A 21027-nucleotide genomic window follows, 5' to 3' on the forward strand; every position below is an offset into this window, starting at 1 on the left:
TGAAGTGATTTTAAACGTGTGCAAGGGAAAGATTCCACGAGACTCCAGTGTCGTCCAACTCCCGCTCGGATGAGGCACCACCCCAAAACCTGGCCTGGGGGGCTGGTCAAGTGCTCTGGACGCCCCCCCGGATGGCAGGTGGGCAGGCCCAGGTAGGATGTCTGGGCCAAGGGAGGCCTGGACTCCCTCGCAGCCCCCAGGGCTTTGTGCTGTCTTCACAGCTGGGACCGGCGTCCGGCTTGGGCAGCATGATGGGAATAGACGTAAGTCCCCTGGGGGCAGGGGGGCCTTCTTCCATAATCTGATTGGATGTCTCGTGCCTGGAGAGAGAGATGGACACCAAGGCCAGCACAGCCCTGGGCACCCTGGTGGCAGTGGAGACGCTGCCCGACGGCTGCAGAGGCCACTCAGGGATCTGCTGGCCTCCGGTACGACGCACGGGGATTCAGAAGGCGGGGACGAGGGAAAGGTCCACTCTGGGGACGCCCGCGTGATTGGAGCCCCCAGACAGACCCAGTCTCTGGAAAATAACCCGCTGCTCCCTCGCCTCTTTTCAAAGGCGGTTTAGAAGAAGCTTCTGGACTCAGGCAGCGTTTGTTTACGGCCGATTTCAGTTGTCAGTTGGAGGCTCGTGTTTCACAGCCACATGTGTAAATGCTCACTCCCTCACTGTTTATGAAGAGGCAGGGCCCGAGCTTTCCGACAGGGCCCTGGCTCCTCTGCAGGGCCCGCAGGCTGGTGGGAGCCGGGGCGGAGGAGGTCAGCGCCCCCTCCTACAGGAATCTTGGAGCTCGCCGGAAACTTCCAGCACGTGGGTGGTACATGTATCAGCTGACGGGGAAAGCGAGAGCATGAAGGCGGCCACCCAAGACTTCAGGTCACCGCTGACACCCCTGTGGGAGCTCAGATCTCAGCGCTGGGAGGGCACCTGCCAGCCTGGCCAAAACAAATCAGCCCTGCTAGGGGTGCAGTGCAAAGGAAGGGGCTGAGGCCCGGGGAGCTCAGGGTCGCACTTAAACCAGCTCAAGTAACCGGGCTACGACGAGGCAATGCCCTGGGCATTGTGGGCAGACAAAGGGCCTGGGCCGCGCCCCAGATCTGGGGAGCATCCCCGCCGAGGTCTAGAAGCAAGCCGGCTGTGTTTCAGCCTTGTTCTGGGGTCCTCTGCAGGCAGGATATCCCACCACTCTTTGTTGTCTTTAGGCCTGACAGTCCATCTGGTTTTGATTCAGGTGGCCTCAGGCTTGCCTCAGAGGTGAAAAGGGTGTGCGCTTAAATTGAATTTCTCACAAATTTCAAACCAGAAGGATCCCAGTCTTCCCACACAAAGCCGTTCCGCCGTGCAGCCCCCAGCCCTGGGAGCCTGGCATAAATCAGTTTCACCTGTTTGGCTGAATGAGCCCGTGTGAGTCTAACGAGTTGGACCAGCACAATCAGACTGTGTGCGCGCTTGAACCAGAGAGAGCAGCGTGGTGACCTCTCGCTGACCTCCCAGCACTTCTGCGCCTGGTGGGGACCATGGCTCTGGGTCCTGGTAGGGCAGGACTGGGTCCCTGGAGCCGTCTCGGACTGGGTAGTTCTGGATACATAACGGGGTCCTCTAGCCCAGCTGAACAGTATTGGGGGAGAAGGCGGCTTTGTATCTAAAGGGGGGGCCGGTAAGATTAAACTGTCCCTTGAGGCTGCTGCATCAGGTAGCAGGGCTTCAGAGGAGAAACATTTAGACTTTGCCCCTCGCCTCAGAGGTCAGGCAGCCCTCAGCCGTCAAGCTGGGTGGGAGGCGTCGGAGCGTCTTGGTGGGCTGCCTGGTGGAACGGGCACACCTGCCGAGAATGTTCCTACACGGAGGGACGTCCCTCCGTCCAGGGGCTGCCCAGGCATCCTCGGGAGCTGCTCTTTGTCATCACAGCGACTTCGGATTAAACACCACGAGTGAAAGGAACGAAGAGAAGTTGGATCCTCTAACACAGGGGCCCACAAACTCCGGCTGGTGGGCCAAAGCCAGCCCACAGCCTATTTCCACCTAGAACGTTTTACTGGTCCCCCCCCCACGCACACACACACGTGCACACACACGCACACACACGCCACTAGCCACGTGTTGTCCACGGCTGCTTTCTCAAGCACAGATTCAAGTAGCTGTGACAGTGACTGCGAAGCTGAAAATATTTACCGTCTCATTCTATACAGAAAAGCTTGCCAACGCTGTTCTCGAAGGTGGTAGTTTTCCTTTAAAAGATGCTGCTCTCCGAACTGACCCAGGAGACAGGAGGCCACCGGAGGGCCCGGTGGCCGCACAGCCATTTAATGGGCTCTGTGGGGAGTTTGGGGATATACTTACACCTCCATTGGCTCCTCTCTGTGAAAAATGCCCCCCTTTAACCTCAGCGATTCCTAGGTGCTCTGGGACGTCAACGATAAAAGAGGCCTCACATCGCGGATAATCTCCTTGGCCACTTCTTGGGTGTTCTGGGGCTTTGTCTCCTGTCTCTGTGGGGCTCCTGTGCAACAGGTCCTGGGCTGCTCCGAGTACAATCCTGTCGCCTTCACGCGACAACACGACAGGTCCTGCCTGGAGCACGGCAGCTGCACTGCACGCACCAGCCACGGAAAGAGCCACGGACGTGGGCGCCTTCCCGGTGTGGCCTGGCGTGGCAGCCATGGACGTGGCCAAGTCAATGCCGATGTCGCTAAAACTCCTATTCCTTCTCGCCACCTCATCCACTAGCTCCCTCTTTTCAGAATGAAGCTTTAATTTGCAGCCACAAAGGCTAAATTAACCTGACACGGCAAGCAAAGCTCTACCGTGGCCGGAATGTGAGAGAGGGAGTGGGAATTAGTGGATGCCTGAGTTCCGTTCCGCCGCTGCCTCACCACACGGTGTTACAGCAAGGAGTTTACTCAAATAGAACATTTTTAAAGTCATCTGCTATATAGCCCTTTCTCCTTCTTTCTAGAAGTATATTTTAAGGAATTCAGGTAGAAAAAAATGATACACACATACACATGCATATGTGTGTTTCATGTATATATGTTTTATGTATGTCTGTGTGTGTGTGTGTGTGTGTATATATATATATATACACATATATTCAAAATGTAGAACTGAATGAGACGTGCCTTCCTAAGCTATCCATCTGTTCACCCCAGCTTAAGGACAGAGCCCTCTCTCCCTTTCTGAGCTCACGCAGAGCTCCTGGGACAAGAAACCAGACCTCTGTTTGTAAGATTTGACATCTGCTTTCCTGTTTGGTTAAGTTAGTCCTTGTAAAGCAAGATGCAGATATATTTTCTGACAGGGACACAAGCTCTTTACTATTATTATTTTCCTTTATTCGGGACAGGGGTTCTACTGGACGGGGCGGGGGAGGAACCTACACGCCTCTCTGTGTTTCTCACAAAGTGCACGTAATTCCAGGAGCCTCTGGTGAACGGATCGTGAGTGAGCAAGACGCCGGGGTGTGAAGAGGCCTCGGGGCATCTCTGTCGGGCCCCTCTCCCCCGGCTCTGCCTGGAAGACGTCCTCCCCATCAGGACCCGGGCACTGGCTTGGGTGTCGTCCTCCTAGTCTTTTTCAGTTGTTATCATGTCATCATCTTAGGCGGTAAAGTTGTTAGCCTTCTTTTGGAAGAAGTAATCAAAATCCGTAACCCCTTTGCAGAGAGTGAAACGCAGAAGCGAAGCGAAAAGCAAAGAGAAGGGGCGGGGCCGGAGGGAGGGGCCTGGTGGCGCGGCGCTCCGCGTGTCCCCAGCCGCCTCTCCGTGCATTATCCTGGCACTCGAGGGGAAATGAAGCCTGATTTCCTATTCAGGAAAATCGCATCCATGGCAGGAGCCGGCCGCACTGGACAGCAGCTGGAAAGGACTCAAAACGAGGTAGAAACCTTGGAACGTCTTGGTTTTCAAACACACGCTGGATTGTTTCTTCCAGCTTCATCTGTCAGCGTTGGGCGGGCGGTGGTAGTGTCATCAAGGGCCTCTAAAGGTTTTCATGTGGAAAAGCAGCTTGAAACGATCCTATCTCCCCAGGAAAAGCAGATCTGTGCCAGGGTCAGCCATCTGAAGCTCTGATTTCAAGAGGAAAGCAGAGGGGAGTGGAAGAGAAAGTCGGCCTCTGCCTCGGGATGAAGGCGACCCTCTCTGTGACTTGGCTCGCGTCTTCCTGCAGCAGAAGGAGGGCAGCGTGATTCTGGGTCACTTTGTGACGGGCGGACCACACAAAACAAAGGAGGGCGGTGCTGCGCGCTGACTGCTGCCCCGGTAAGCCCTCCAGGGTACCATTTCAAGAAGTAAGTTAATGGCCTCCCTACAAAAGAGTCCCAGGGGTCCCTGAAGCTTGACCCCCAAACTTGAACTCTACCTGAACTGATTTTTTCTTTTTTTTCCCTTTTTTGAGGTTTGAAAACATTTAATCAACTCTCCTCCCAGGACATTTGAGTTCTGTGCACTCCTGCCCTTGTGGGCTCCGTCTGGAAGAAAAAGTGCCAAAACCACCGCTGGAAAGGCGGCCCGGAGGTATTTTCAGTCCGCCTGGAAGCAGCAGGTAACGGAAATCTTATGAGACGGCTTGTTCTCAGGAGATGTTTTTGGGTCCAGTTTTGCTGACCAAAGCATTCCCTGGGTTTGGATAAACCTTGAATTAGCAGCTGCACTTTGAGGCACTGGTTCTTGGTTCTGATTGCAGTTAGAGTGCTTGCAAGCCCTAGCCCCTACCCTTGCACTTTGCCATCCCTGGTTTCGTCCCCTGACATAAGTGCTTCCTGGAATCCCAAAAGCGTTTAGCTTCCTTCCCTTCCAGAAACACAGGGCCGTGGTTGGGTAAATCATCTAAATGCTTTCATTTCAAGTCACTGAGCATCTATTCAGCATCAGTAATACTCCCATCATACGTCGGGAGTGACGGAGGGAGCCTGGTACCCTCGAATTCAAGGGACTCGCCTGGAAGAAAATGCAGACGCTCTTTCATACGACGGCATAAGTAACACTAACAGCTCCAGTTAAGTACAGCGGGAACACAGATATGGTGGGAATGCATCAGAAGTGAATAATGGGTTATTTTTAAACAATGGATCACACAAAGTTCTTCCCCCCAGAAGCCAGTTGTCTTAGGAAGTAATTTTTTCTGTTTTGTTTAAGAGTCTAAATATATAGACCACGGCGTGGCACGTAGTTTTCAACGCTGAGCTCATTTAACGGATTGGTGGTTGCTCTCTGGGGCACTGGGTTGAGAAGGATTCTGAGGTTGTATTTAGTCTCGAGAGGAATGGTGCTGCGATTGGCTGGTTGTCCCGGAGGCCTTATGTGGAGAGCGGTGCAGATACACCAGTCCTGAAGCAGCTACGGCCCACGTGTGAATCAGCTCAGAGTGAAGACAGAGCTTGACGTGTGCTTCCTCGGCCCCCGCTGTGAACTGCAGAGAGCCTCTCTGTGACAAGATCCTTCTGGCATTGATTTGTGCGCACAGAAAGCCCCATGCTGGCTCCTGAAATAGAAGAACATGAAGAAGAGAAGTCAGAGACAGCAACACGTCCGAACATTGATGTCCATCTAGACCCCCCGCCTCTGAGTTTATAAAGGGTCTCCACCCCAAAGAATCATCAGAATGAAACCTTCCCACGACAGTGCTTTGAGACTGAACTCACCCTGTGGCCTGTCGGTGGGTATAGATGGGGGGACTGTTTGTGAACTGCAGATTCACTGAACAAGAAGTAGGGATTTCTGAGTAGAAACCTAAGTATCCATCTCGAGATGTGACACATGTGTGCCTGTGGAGACATGGTATTCCCAGCTAATTTTAGAAGATTGAAGGCCCAGCCTGGGCCATCCTGACAGCTGGTCACCAGGCAGCTTCTGGCGGTGATGTACACAGACATATTTATCATCCCGAGGGCTCCAAAGAGAAAGTGGAATTCCATGACCAGAGCGCTATAAAACTGTCTGGGCATTTGGGGTATTATTCTTATTACAGTTCTGTTATCGTGAAACATGTTTCCATGTAGATTTCTGTCTGCTGGGCAGTATTGGTCCCATAAATCCTGCAGGAGAGAATTGGCCCACTGGAGTTGGATGCTGGATATAGCATTTCTTCAACATCAAGAGAACGGCCACACATTTTTTTAATTGTTTCCCTTGCAAATAACTTTTAAACAGCCTTACAAAAATGTTTTCCTCGCTCCACTCCCCCGTGAGTTAAAAACGCACCCCCACGCTTGCCAGTTGGCACCATGTCTTGTGATTCCAGCAGGCGGGCGGTGATGGGATGGGTGAGGCAATTTTAGGGTGGGGAGGACCGCTTTTCCTCACAGTGTGCAAAATGAGCCGTTTGATTTTTAACTGATTCCTTAAAGCAAAAGCACTTCCCACCCATGAGCATTGCCTAACTGGGGGACATGGAAAATGAATGAAGAAACAAGCCTCAAACAGAGAGAGTTTACTGCTCCCGCTTCAACGCTAATTAATCACGGTTGTCAGTGAATGACCATGTGCGTGGGGTTACACCTCCCAGAGTCCTTGCCTGGACCTCCGGGGGTGGACGTGTGTCTGGGGCTTCGAGCGGTGCGGGGAGCGCAGTTGCAACCAGCTGGGGCCCTTGCTCACACAGGCCTTCTGTGTAAAGGATGTGCTTCAGTATGGGCTTGCGGTTCTAAAACGAGATGCTTTTCTATTTCAATTATATTGCGGTGGATCAAACATTACAAAATAAGCCTCAAATAGGAGTGTAGCCTTACCCCAAACGAAAGCATATGTGTGTGTCCAGATGCAAGTGTCAGATGTTGACACCTTGAACTACACGGGCCGTACCTGCCAGGTTCAGGGCTTGCTACCGGCACAAATTGTAAAGAGGACAGAAATTTGGTTTTGACGCATTCCCAGCTCTCTTGCATACCTTTAAAAACCATTTGAAAGCTCTGTTCCTCTGCTTTTTTATCCAATGAGAGCCATTGGTTCTGTTCTCCCCTCTCCCACCTTTAAGCTGTTCTGTGTTCCAATCCACAAGGGTGTTGTCACACCGTGGAAAGATCGTTGGGTGGGGAGTTCCTTTATTCATTGATTTATTCAATAAATATGTGGGTACCTATTGGATGCTGAGCTCTGGGCCACGAGTTAGGGCTGTAACACTAAGCAAATCGCTGTGTCGTGGGGGAGACAGATATGAATCAAAGAGTCACAGGAATGAGTTTACAATTAACTCCGCAATAAGTGCTGTACCGTGAACTGGGGCTGGCAAAGCGAAACGGGGGGGTTAGCCTTGTCTGGGTGAGGGCATGGGTTAGGCAAGGGAGTCGGGGAAGCCTCTCCGCTCTGACCAGGAGTAACGAGATGAACGGAAGGAAGAACCTTTCCACAGGAGCAGAGTGTTTACCTGCGGCTTGATGAGTTCCCAGGATGCGGGGTTGTCAGTGCTAAACTGGGACCGTCCCGGCACAACTACATGTAAGGGTTAGGGTGTGCACAGATCCCACCACAGAGGGGAGCGTGGCGCTTTCAAGGAATGGAAAGGAGGCCAAGGTTCCTGGGAAAAGCACCCCACCCTAGATGAGACCCAATGAGAGAGACAGATGGGGCCAAACCCTTCAGGGCCTTAAAGGTCACGTTAAGGTGTCTATCCTAAGAGCAAAGCAAAGTGCCTTAAGCAAGTCAATGACAGTCTTATTTCCCCTCAGAAGGTCCATTCTCCTAAGGATATGGAGACCATTACCATGTGAAGTTCAGAAATCTTTTCCTCAAGGAGAGCTGGCTGTGGTCCCTCAGCAGCAGGGTGCTGCAAGTGTCTAACAGCTGGCTCTCGGGGGCTGGGGGGCAGTGCGGGGAGAGGGTGGGGGTGGAGACCCAGGTTAGCAGAATTTGCCAGTTTCCATGGTGGAAAGCTCCCACCTGGTCGATTTCCAGCTACCACATGACATCACTGAAGGCAGAGTTGGGAGAGATGCCATACGGACTCTAAGAGCCATGCTGGTTCCTTCCCTCCTTCCCTTCCCCTCCCTTCCCTCCTTCCCTTCTCTTCCCCTCCCTTCCCTTCCCTCCATCCCTTCCTTTCCCTTCCATTCCCTTCCTCCCTCCATCCCTTCCTTTCCCTTCCATTCCCTTCCTCCCTCCATCCCTTCCTTTCCCTTCCATTCCCTTCCTCCCTCCATCCCTTCCTTTCCCTTCCCTTCCCTTCCCTTCCCTCCTTCCCTTCCCTTCCTCCCTCCTTCCCTTCCCTTCCTCCCTCCATCCCTTCCTTTCCCTTCCATTCCCTTCCCTTCCCTTCCCTCCTTCCCTTCCCTTCCCTTCCTGAAAAACTAGAGGCACTGTTCAAACAAATTCTGACTCCAGTGACCAGTAAATTTAAGCCTTTCCCCTGGCCCCTAAGGAGTTCTGACACAGGAGAGGGTTTTAAAACCCTTCTACTACATGATGTGAAAATGTGCTAGGCATGGGCCGGGCTTGCTACACTGAATCTGGAGAGTCACAATGACATAGAAAAAATAGAACACGGATAGAAATGTAAACATCACACTAGGTTAATAAAAGTCTCTTTAGAAACCATGGAAAACTGTCTACAGCCTGATGTGATTCAGGATGTCTATCAGAGAGCTGAAGGCCAAGACATATGTGATGCCATTACATCACTGAGGTTTCTGCTCTCTTGCCACACAGGTTGAAAAATTTTGGAATTCTCACCAATATTTTAAAAGCAAAACAAAAAGTCCACAGAACGTCAGGCTCAGAATACTGTGTGACTCTGGCCTTGCAAAGGAGGGCATGCATCATTTTCACCCTACCTGGACAACAAGAGCTGTAGAAATTCAAGCACAAGGTGAAGGAAATCTGCATTTCTTGAGAGCAGGGATAATTTCTTACTCACTTTTGTATCCATAGTGCCTGAACTTGGGGTCAGGTTCAAATTACAAGTTAAAGAAAAAAAGATAGATATATAGATAGGTAATTTGTTAACGTGTATAAAAAGATATGTCTTTAGGATTAACTTTATAAACATCTATCATTAAAAGCTACCTTATTGGCTCAACTTTAGTATAAATAAGTATTAGCCTTTTCAGAAAGGATAGCTTATTAACTTTTTTCTTTTAATTTTTAAATAAATTTTTATTATGGAATAGATGTAGATGGACAGAAAAGTTCTGAGGGAGAGTTGGCTGAATGAGTGTTAGTTTCACACAGGGCGGGCAGACACTTAAAACCTGCAGTTACTGAATCCCTTCTCCAGGGCGCGTCCTGCCGCAGCTACAGGGGAGCCGGCCCTGCTCTGTCCTTAGGCCTTGTGGGTAAGGGAGAGTGGACTAAATCCTCACCTCCCTTTTTTTTCTTTTCTTTTTGTTTGGATGTTTTCACGGGTCTCCCCATAAGTCCAGAGAGTTCCCATAAGTCGACCTCCAGTTTCCTCTATAAACCAACATTGATACATTATTATTCATTGAAGCCCATAGTTTAGTTGGATTTCCTGAACTTTTACCTAATGCCCCTTTTCTGTTCCAGGATCTCATCCAGATAACACATTACATTGAGTCATAATGTCTCTGAAACCCCTTCTTGATGGTGACAGTGTCTCAACTTTCCTTGTGTTTTGGATGACCTTGACTGTTCCGAGGAGCACTGACCATGGAAGGGAAGTGCTGTTCTTATATACCGTGTCCAGGGTACATGTCATCAACATGACCTGTCACTGTGATGTTGACTTGTAGTGCTTTGCAGGTTTCTCTCCTGCAAAGTTGCTCTATTTTTTCCCCTTTCAACCAGCACTCTTTGGAAGGCAGTCGCCACGCACAGCCTGCTTAGGGCGTGAGGGGCTGCGCTCACCTCCTTGAGAGCAGAGCGTCTATTATTCGGAATTCCTCTGCGTGAGAGATTAATCTCTTCTCCTCCATTTATTTATGTATTCAACCACGTATCTACATCAGTATGGACTCGTGCATATTTATCTTGCACTTTAGGTTCTAATCCAGTACTACCTCGTTTACTTTTTTGCTCAGATTGTTCCAGATTTGGCCATTGGGAGTCCTTTCACTTGGCTCCTATGTCCCTTTGACATATTCCCATCACTGGGGATTTTATTTGGGGGCACTTTGTTACTTTCTGGTCCTTAAAAATGCTCCAGGATCATCTTTTATGTTTCCTGCCCCAGTCCTAGAATCAGCCGTTTCTCCAAGGAGCACTTCATTTTGTTGAAGAAGATCTTCCAATGAAGATCTTAGAAACCAAGGCCTGGATACTAAGTGTGCTCATTTCTTCTGGGGTGTCATTGCTTCCAAGCCCTCTCAGCTAACAGAGCATGGAAATACATGTGTGGACTAACCTGTGTATTTATACGTCTCTTTAAATATTTCTGTATACATATATCCATCTGTATTTATGTTAAGCAAAACGCGGGTTCATACTGATGTATCCAGCTCTAATCTATCACGGCATAGGTCGTTCTAGCCTCTTCCCCTTGCTTGTCTATAACTTCCCGCTCCAGTAGTAAGAAACCTGGCTGCTACCACCTGTCATCCACTTTCTTATTTGTTCAATTCCGGACACATATATGGAGGTTTCAGAATTGTTCACCTGTAACTTCATTGGAAACAACTTCCTCAACTAGAGGACGGTGCTAACTGCAGGTCCTTCTGCCTTTAGTCTTGAGTAATCCATTCATTTTCAAAGTTGCTTAGGTCAGAACCTTCCCCCCATCTCCCTCTGTGAGGTGTTTCAAAACTTCATAATACAGTTAGATGCTCTTGTCAAAGTCTGCATTCCATCCTAGGCCCTAACCTATTAAATGTTTTTTAAATTTTAATACATTAGGGTTCACTCTTTCTGCTGTAAAATTCTTTAACTTTGGACAAAGGCATAGTCATTATCTACCAGAATATTTTCTCTACTCTAAAAAATTCCCCGTCTCACTTATTCAACCTCCCCCCACCCCAAACCACTAGTCTGCTTATTATCTCTATAGTTTATCTTTTCCAGAATGTCATATAATGGAATCATACAGTACATTGCCTCTTATGACTGGCTTCTTTTGCTTAGAAATATGCATGTATGGTTCTTCCATGTCTTTTTTTGGCTTGGTAGCTCATTCATTTTTATCACTGAAGAGTATTTCATTGTATGGATACTCCGTCGGCATTTTTATGTCCGTTAAACTGCTGAAGGACATCTTGGTTCTTTCCAGTTTGGGGCACTTGTGAATAAAACTCCTGTAATCATTCATGTTCAGGTTTCAGTGTGGGCATAAGTTTTCAAATCAATTGGATAAATACCTAGGAGTAGAACTACTGGATCGTATGGTAAGACTGCTGTAAGAACCTGCCAGACTGTCTTCCAAAGTACCTGTGCCATTTTCCATTCCTCCCAGCAATGAATGAGAATTTCTTTTGCTCTGCATCCTCACCAGCAGTTACTACGGTTAATTTTTAGATTTTAGTCACTCCTATAGTACAAAGTGGTATCTCGTTGTTTTTTTTGTTTTCTTTTAATAGTATTTCTTCTTTTATACATATTTTTTTTGGCTGTGTCAGGTCTTAGTTGCAGTGCAGGGGCTCTTTGTTGCAGTGTGTGGGCTTCTCTCTAGTTGCAGCACGTGGGATCTTAGTTCCCTGACCAGGGATCAAACCCGTGTCCCCTGCATTGCAAGACAGATTTTCAACCACTGGACACACAGGGAAGTCCCTCATTGTTGTTTTAATTTGTATTTCCCTAATGACAAATGGTGTTGAGCATATAGTCATATGCTTATTTGCCGTCTTCGTATCATCTTTGGTAGAGTGTCTGTTCAGATCTTTTGCCCATTTTAAATTGAGTTGCTTGTTTTATATTGTTGAGTTTTAACAGTTCTTTGTATACTTTGGATACGAGTCCTTTATCAGATGTATGTTTTGCATATATCTTCTCCCTGGCAGTGGTTTGTCTTTTTATTCTCAAGAGTGCCTCTTACAGAGAAGAAGATTTAAATTTTAATAAAGTCAAACTTATCAATTTCTTTCCTTCACAGACCACACTTTAGTTTTGTATCTGAAAACTCACCAGTTTCATGTCACATAGATTTTCTCCTACTTTTTTTCTGGAAGTTTTATCACAATCAGCATGTTGATATCAATAGTGTCAGATAGAGAACATCTCTGTCACCACAAGGATCCTTTGTATTGCCCTTTTATAGCCACACCCACTTCTCTTCCCCCACCCTTCTTGCCTCCTGGCAACTGCTAGTCTGTTCTCCATTTCTATATCTTTGTCATTGCCAGAATTTTATATAAATACAATCATATAGTATTAACATTTTGAGATTGGACTTTTTTTACTCACTATAATTTTCTGGAGATTCATTCAGGCTATTGCACGTATTAATAGTTGTGTTTTTTTTTTTAGTTGCTAAGTAGTGTTTCATGGTATGGACGCACCACAATTTATTTAACCATTTACCCATTCAAGGACATGGAGGTTGTTTTCCGTTTGGGGGTTATTATAAATAAAACAATGTGAACGTTTCAGGTACAGGTTTTTGTGTGTATAGATATAGGTTTTCATTTCTCCGGGATAAATGCCCAGGAGCGCCATTTACGACCTTTGTCCGCTTTCTAATTAGATCGTGTATTTCGGTTACTGTTGAGTTTTGAGAGTCTTTTACAGGTACGAGCTCTTTGTCAGATAGGTGGTGTTCAAATGTTTTCTCCCGGGCTGTAGCTTGTCTCTTCATTCTGTTCACATAGTAAACGTCCTTGGTTCTGATGAAGCCCAGGTTAGCATTCTTTTCCTTTACGGATCGTGCTTTTGGCAACAAGCCTAAGAACTCTGCCTAGCCCTAGTTCCTCAAGACTTTCTCCTATGTTTTTTTCGAGAAGCTTTATAATTTTACATTTAAGTCCATGATCTATTTTGAGTTGACTTTGTATAAGGTGTGAGGGTTAGGTCAAGGTTCACTTTGTTTTGCCTACGGTCGTCCCCTTGCTCCAGCACTATTTCCTGTAAGGCCGTCCTTCCACTGAATTGCCTTTGCACCTTTGTCAGAAATCAGCTGGGTATATCTGTTTGGATCAATTGTGCAGATCAATTTCTATGTTCTCTTTTCAGTTACATTGATTTACATGCCTGTCAATCCCCTAATATCACACAGTCTTGATTACTGTAGCTTATATGGAATCTTGAAATCAAGTAGATTAATTTCTTCCACTTTATTTTTCTTTTTAAAATTGTTTTTACCTATTCTATTTTCTTTGCCTTTTCATATAAACTTAGAATAAGCTCGTCTATATCTAAAAGAAATCTTGCTGGGATTTTGGTAGGAATTTCATTAAACCTGTGTATTAGTTTTCTCTTGCTGCTGTAACAAGTCACCATAAACTTAGTGGCTTAAAGCAAAAGCAACATGAATTTATTCTCTAAAAGTTCTGGTGGACAGAGTCTGAAATCAGTGTCGTGAGGCTGAAGTCAAGGTGTTGACAGGGCTGGTTTCTTTTGGCAGCTATAGAGGGAGCATTTGCTCCTTGCCTGTTTCAGCTTCTAGCGGCTGTGATGCCCTCCTCCCTCCTCAGAGCACATCATCCCACTTCTTGTTTCCATCATCATATATCCTACTTCCCCACCTGTGTCGAGTATCACTCTGGTTATGTCTTATAAGGACACTTGTGATGACATTTAAGGCCCACAGAATAATCCAGGATAATCTCCCAATCTCAATATCCTCAGTTAAGTCACATTTGCAAAATTCCCTTTTGTATATTAGGGGACATTCACAGGTCCAGGAATGAAGAGCTAGATCTTTGAGGACTTCCTTCAGTCTACTACAATTTGTACATCAATTTGAGGAGGACTGACTTCTTTATTTCGTTGGATCTTCTACTTCATGAACATAGTATGTCTCTCCAATTATTAGCTCTTTTTTGATTTCTTTAGTTATCATTTTGTAGTTTTCAGCATACAAGTCCTACACATGTTTTTGTTATATTTACACTGAAGAACTTCTTATTTTTAGCAATTAAAAATGGAATTTTATCTTTAATTTTGGTGCCCACATGGTCATTGCTAGTATAGAGAAATATAGCTGATTTTTGTATGTTGGTCTTATACACTGTGACCTTGCTGAACTTTCTTATTAGTTTATTAGCTTATTAGTATTATTAGGTTAGGAGTTTTTGAAGGTTCCTTGGGATTTGCTACATAGAGCATCGTATTATCTATGAATAAAGACAGTTTTATTTTTTCTCCTTTGATCTGTGTGCCTTTCTTTTCATCTTCTTGCCATATTGCTCTCGCTAGAAGTTCCAGCACTGTGTTCTGTGTTTTCTGAGAGTTGAGAGAGAAGACATTCTTGCCTTGTTCTTGATCTTAGTGGCAACTTAAACATCACATCAATCATCAAACATAATTTAGAAAATTCAAGAGGAGAAGGAAAATGTATTTATCCATATTTCACTCTTCCTCTTGCTCTTTCTTCCTTCCTGATGTTTCAAGAGTCCTCTTCTATTTTCTTACTTTTTAGAGAACCTCCTTTAGCTATTCTTTTAGAGTAATTCTGGTGCTGGAAAATTATCTTCATTTTCCTTCATCTGTGAATATCTTAATTTCCCCTTAGTACTTGCAGGATATTTTCACTTGATGTACAATTCTGGGCTAACAGTTTTTAATTAATCACTGCAAACGTGTTGTGCCACTTCTTTCTGGCCTCCGTGGTCTCTGATGAGACATCTGCTGACATTTGAACTGCTCTCTTTTTTTACCCTGTAGATTTGGGTCCTCTGACATCGCGGATGAGAAGAAAGTACCCGGGGAGCAGCCTGTGGATGAGGAACTTCTTTTCGGGGGAGCCGCAGCCGCTGCCTGGAGCCTGACATCCTGCCCCTCAACAGTTTAGAGAAATGGGGCCTGCTCAGGGTCCACAAACACCTGGCCAGGAGGGGTCTGAGCCTCCTCTGAGCCCCCCAGCACCGGAGCTCCATTCTCAGGAAGCAACCCCAGCATCTGAGAGCATCCACCTCACTTCCTGAATCTTTGGAAAAGAATTTGCCAGGGGCTTCCAGAGACTTGGGCCAAAATCCTCACTTGTCCTCCCACTTGAACACGTTACCAGACCTACCTGGGCTTCGGAGTTTTACCTCTGAAACGAGAAGACGGGGGGAGCCAGCCTCTGGGGTGCCTCAACCCAGGTGCCCGTTGTCCCTGTATCTGGACCAACCCACAGGCCGGGCGGCCACCTCGGGGCCCCCAGCGGCCCCTCCCAGCCTGGTTCGCAGGGAGTCTCCCTCATCTCCACTTCCAGGTCGCCCCGTAAACCTCGAGCTCCTGTAGCCCCTGCTCAGAAGAGCGCTCTGAGCAGGGGCTGAGGCCTTTCACTGAGTCCTCCAGGCCTCGGCGGGCTTGCTGAGGGGGCGGGGTGTCTGCGACGGTGTGACCACGGCTCCCACAGCCTCGGGGACACGCCCAGGCTCGGGCCAGCGCACAGAGGCCATGCTTTCAGAGTGAGTTCAGCGGGCCTGACGGGACCCACGGCCCGGTCAGCTGTCAGCCACACGCAAGGTTATCTGTGGGCGGAAACCGTCACCGTCTATGTCTGCTGGGATTTGGGCAGCCACGGGAGGGACGGTGCATCCCTACAGGCCTGGCTGAGTCAGGTTCCCTCCGTGCCAACGGTGCCACCATCTTTGGCCGCCAAGGAGAGACGTTTTGGCAGGGCCCAGCGGCGTTTTCCCCGGAGGACAGTGTTACCGGCGTGCGGAGGAGACAGAGCTAGAAGGTGGCAGAGATAGAAGGGGGCTGGGATTCTGGAAGGACCTGGATGGTTCAGGGAAAATCTGGTAGCCATTTTTGAAAGGAAAAAAAAAACCAAATCAAGGTGTGGGAGTGAGAGCGTGGAACTTCTTGGAAATGAGGAGAAAGAAAATAACATGTCCGTCTCCTCAGCCTTGACCTCCCACCCCCGCGGCCGGCTGGACGACTCTGCTGGACTTTCCTGATGCCAACTCGGATCCGAAGTGTCCAAAACTGAGGTCATCCTCCCTCACCCTGGCTCCTCTTCCCGTTCTGGCAGTAGAGCCACCCGTCAGACACCAGAGCGGGGCCTCGGGGGAAACCTCTGATCTTCCCTTCTTCACCGCCGTCTCTGGCCGTCTCCTGCTCTGAGTCAGGATTTCAAAGTCATTGCTCACAAAAGTGAACATAACTAAAGTGACCACGAAAGAAAAGGAATCTGCAAAAGGAGAACTAAACCAAACGTCGGAGTAAACCGGGGGATTTCCCACTGCTTCATCCCACAGGCTCCGGCCCAGCCAGGACACCTGCCCCAGGCCTCGGGCTCGGAGCCCACCCAGCCCCCGTGGAGCCCACGTCCCGCACCTCCCCCTGGGCCCAGGCCCCTGACCCAACCTTTCCTGGATTTGCTGTCCCTGTTCCTAAGGCCCTCACCCCTCCTCCCACCTGCCCTATGAGACGTCCTTCCTTTGCCTTCTGAGCTCACAGTAACTGTCAGAGCCCAGCTCAGCCATGCAGCCTCTACCTGTGGGGCTTCCTGACCCGTCCCTGCCTTGGGGTTCTACTGCGCCCACAGCAAGGACAACGGAGCATCGGCTCCCAGCTCGGGCCCCAGAGCCACACGACACCTGTAAGTGGGAGACACGCAATTCCGGCTGAGTTGCGTAACATTTCAGAGCCTTTGCTGTCCTTTCTGTAATGCGACTGATAACAGTACCTAACTTACGAGGGTGAGGGGAGGATTAAATAGGATATTGCCCTCAGTGTGCTTAGTACAATGTCTGACAATTAATTAATAATCAGTCAACAGTTCTTGTTGTCACTGCTGTCCTTCCTACTCTCTCATTTCCACTTTCCCGTTTGCTCGTTTGTTTTCATGCGGCCATCTTGTCGACCCCTACTAACTTGTAAGTTCTTGAAGGGCAAAGACAACGCTATCTCTGTATTATGTTCTGCCCCGTGGTGCGCATACACACGCACACACGCGTACACACACACACACACACACACACACACACACGATGTTGTTGGAGTCGTGCCGGGGGCTGAGTAGATGGTGGACGGACAAAATTCCTGTCTGTCTGTGTGCAGGGTGGGTGGAGGCCTGGGGCCCCCATCATCTGTAGTGATGAAACATGGGCCTCGAGTAAAGAGGCCAGTCTGCCAACCAGGAGAGGCAGCGAGGGAGCTTCCAACGAGCACAGTTATTTTATCCAATGTCACCCAAAGGTAGGCTAGGATAACATGCTCTGACTTTGGGGAATTTATAAAATAGGCAAAGAACAACTGATGAGGACATGACAACTTCTGGATTCAGGATTTCAGGCAGCGTGTGAGGAGAAGGTGAAGAAAGGAAAGAGGCAGAAAGGGTCCCAAACAGTAGCCCCTGGTGATGGCCGTGTAATGGTTTTATCTGATCCAGGAAGAAAACAAAGACAACTCTTTTCCATGTCAGAGTTTTAATTCTAGCGCTATTTCTCCGTCAAACAAAACTGAACTCAAGGTAAAATTGAAGGAGAATCCAATAGAAAGCAATTGAGGACAGGCAAAGTGAACCAAAATAATGAAAGAGGCCTTTATCACATCATGCTTCAAAACAGAATGAAGAGACAGGCCCCAGCCCTCCATCCCTCCCTGATTTCCAGGCCTGGGACTCCCCAGAGGCAGACTTCCTACCCGTTGTCCCATTGTTGCTTCAATCCAGCCCCAGGGCACTGATCTTATCCCTTCAGGTTTATTCATTTGTTTTCCTATCTCTAAAATGCACCTTTGTATAGAATCTGGGCATGGCTGAAAAATTACCCCATTCTCAGCAGTGTCTGCACTAATCATGGCCCCTCCCTCCTCCTCTCCCACCTGGGACCGTCAGCACACCCGAGCCCTTGTCATCAGGCAACATCCTTAGCACCACAGGGGGGTAAGAAATACAAAGGCACATTTGGGGTATAAAGACCAGTGCTGTTTGGGCTTTAACCAGACCAGCGGAAGAAAAGGAGCCTTCAAGGGAGAGGGCCTTCCACTAAAAGGGAAACAACCGCAAAACAAAAAAAATCGGGAGCCTGGAATAATTAGTCACTCAATATTGTAGCAGTCTGTTTCTTAGCTAAACTCTGTTTTGTTTTCAGTACTACATAGATCGGGGTTGGGGGGAGATGGAGGTGGGCGTGTTTGCATCCTGGCCTGTGCCATTTGTGCAAATTCCCAGGTAAACTGAGTCAGTTAACCAAAGAAATAAGGAAGAAATAGAAACGGTTGTCCCAGGGTAGGCCTGCCTTTACAGATGTCACATTTCAAAGTCACGTTTGCTGTCACTACAATGAGAACTCGGCCATGGCTGGGGCCACTGCCTCATGCACTGGGCAGAAACAGACGTCGGAGGGAGAAATGTGCTGCAGCCACACCGGGGGAGCGTGTGCCATTGCTGGTGCTTTAAATGATCTGAGAATGTGCCCCAGTGTTGAACGTTTCAAACGCTCTACTTATGTTAGACGGGCTTGAGACGTAGGGACGTCTGTGGGACTAAAATAAAACAGTCTTCCCCTTGTCCTGGAGAACAAAGCCCAGAAACTAAGGAGCCAGGTCTTGGTTATCAGAAGGCCTATTATCTGCTCTTTATCTGACACTACTTTGGGGCTAGCTTTGGGCCCCTCTGTCCATCTTTCAGCCAGAGAGCAAGGGAACAGAGCCCAGCCTTACGATTCATCTAAGCGACACGTAACTGAGATGGCAAATCTGCAAAAAACCCAAAATTAGACCAACTCAAAGCAAGACTCTAGTCCCCTCCACACACAGGCAGCGCCTTGGAGAGGTGAATCGCGCTGCCCTTCAGATGCTCTGCCTCACCGCCCCCCACGCTGAGAAACAACTGGGTCGGAACTTGTCTCCGGTCGTTGCTGTGACCAGGAAGGGCTGCCTTTCCCTGGGTCTCAGGATATGTGCTTGGTAACTTTCCAGACATTTATTGCCACAGTTCAGCCCTGTGCTGCCAAGGTCGGAGCCAAAAAGGGCGTCTGAAAATGTGCAAAAGTGAGATCTCGCTTGGCCCAGGCCTAGCCTGAGGGAAGAGAACCAGACGTTCTCCTGCCAGAAGCCAGTCCCCAACTTCATGGAAACTGGGGATCATTGCTGATGTCCTTCTCACTCGGCCAAGGTTCAATGCAGCTGCAATCACTCTACCTCCAATTCAAGTATGTCCTTGGTCCTAAGATCTTGGAGGCCTCTGGTTCTTCTTTCTTTCTTTCTTTCTTTCTTTTTTCTGGCCGGGCCACACAGTGTGTGGGATCTTAGTTCCCTGACCAGGGATCCAGCCCGTGCTTCCTGTAGTGGAAGCGTGGAATCTTCACCACTAGACCGCCAGGGACGTCCCCGGAGATGTCTGGTTCTTAATCATTAAATGCATATTAATAAAAACCAATGTGCTATACCGTATCATGATATATTTATCACAATAATCCAAGAATAGTATGCATTAATAGAAGGATATTGTATTAGCTATAATTACTAGTCTATTACTAATTAATGTTAATTATATTAACTATAGGTATAGCTAATTACACTAACTCTACTATAAGGTAAGAGTAATATGTTAATATAAGCATATTCTATAAATACTCGGTCCCTCTGCATTTGTGAAAATTGACACGAGCTGCAGTGGTAGATGCCGTGCTGCTCTAACCAGATGCCGACTGTTGGCTCCCCTGGCTGACAGCTCAGCTCCCAGCCCCCTTCCAGGAACTGCTCTTGGCCGAAGCCGGCTGCCTCACCATTTCCTGCCCTTTTCCTGGGGACGGCCTGCATCCAAATAACTGGGTGATGTGCAGTGTGGAGGCTTGGCCCCGACCCCAACTTGGGCCCACTGCGTAAGACGTGGGGCTCCCGGTGGGGCAGGCTGGGACCATCTCCCTCGGCCCCATCCTGCCTTCTCTCCCTTCAGCTGTCACTCCTGAGAGCACTTCATGCGAATCTTCACCTCAGAGTCCGCTTCCCGGGGAGGTTAATCCGCAGTCTTTGGTCCCAGCAGGTGCCTGCCTGACCACGTGCTCAGTGGGCCCAGTGCTGCCTGCCCCCAGCCACTGGCAGTCGTGGTGGAGCGCTGATGGTGTCTGGGACAGGCTGCTGGTGGTGACTCTCCCGCTGGTGGTGACTGGATGTCACAGGCATAGAAGGAAGGCTCAGTATATCAAGTGTCTGATAAACTTGGGAGACCTGAGCGTCCCCGTAGCCCATTGCCTAAAGAAGGGCCCGTCTTCTTTACCCAGAGGGGTGGGATGGGGAGGGTGGGAGGGAGGGAGATGCAAGAGGGAAGAGATATGGGGACGTATGTATACATATAGCTGATTAACTTTGTTATGAAGCAGAAACTGACACACCATTGTAAAGCAATTATACTCTAATAAAGATGTTAAAAAAAAAAAAAAGGAGGGCCCTGTCACCAATGAAGACCTAAGGGACCTGTGGCCACTGAGTGCTGGGGAAATGGGGTGCCCAAATATCTGAGGGTGGCTACTTGGTTGAGTGCTGGGCGTCCTGAGTCAGGGCCATGCCAGCGGCAGTGGAGAGTGCCATGCCGGCGGAAAACGGATACACACTGGTGAGCTCCTAGACCCCAGCGGGGCCAGAGTGCCAGCACTGTGTCACCAAGTGACCACGAAGCCAGAAGTGCCCAGCACGGGCTGAGTTCCATCAGCTCCACCAAGCCGTCAGGGGTGAGCCCAGCAAGCCATCGTCACATGTGCAGTGGCCATGGCCCTTCAGGGGTCAGGCCTGAGTGAGGCCAGAGGGCCCAGGTGAGCCGTGGGGCAGGTGGCCCCCCACGGCCAGCTGGTGAAGGAGGTCTGTGCTGAGGTTTGCTCAGAGGGTCAGCTCTGCTCGGGACCCCTGTGAGGCAGAAGCGGACACTGAGGCACAGCAGGCAGGCCCAGGGCTGGCGCTGAGGGTGGAGCCGGCAGGTCAGCACCGAGGCCAGAGGAGACGCTCCCTGAGAGCGTGAGAATCTAGGAGGAGGGCAGCTGTTGTCGCCTGCAGGGCTGCAGCTGTGCTGCCACCTTCTTCTGGAAAGTTCCCCCAGGACACGCGGCCCGCCAGGCT

At 48.9% G+C, this 21027-nt stretch overlaps 1 long non-coding RNA gene across 2 annotated transcripts in view; it reads left to right on the forward strand.

Moving 5' to 3' along the window:
* The window catches only part of LOC137231476 (uncharacterized), a 96540-nt gene extending 79789 nt beyond the window's left edge, over positions 1-16751 (forward strand). For both annotated transcript variants that reach the window (XR_010946568.1, XR_010946567.1), the window contains 3 exons: positions 4030-4260; positions 4397-4543; positions 14701-16751. This is a non-coding gene — a long non-coding RNA (uncharacterized lncRNA). The remainder of the gene's footprint in view (positions 1-4029; positions 4261-4396; positions 4544-14700) is intronic.
* Positions 16752-21027: the final 4276 nt, after the last annotated feature.

Source organism: Pseudorca crassidens, chromosome 10, assembly GCF_039906515.1.
Source record: "Pseudorca crassidens isolate mPseCra1 chromosome 10, mPseCra1.hap1, whole genome shotgun sequence".
Taxonomy (NCBI): Eukaryota; Metazoa; Chordata; class Mammalia; order Artiodactyla; family Delphinidae; genus Pseudorca; species Pseudorca crassidens.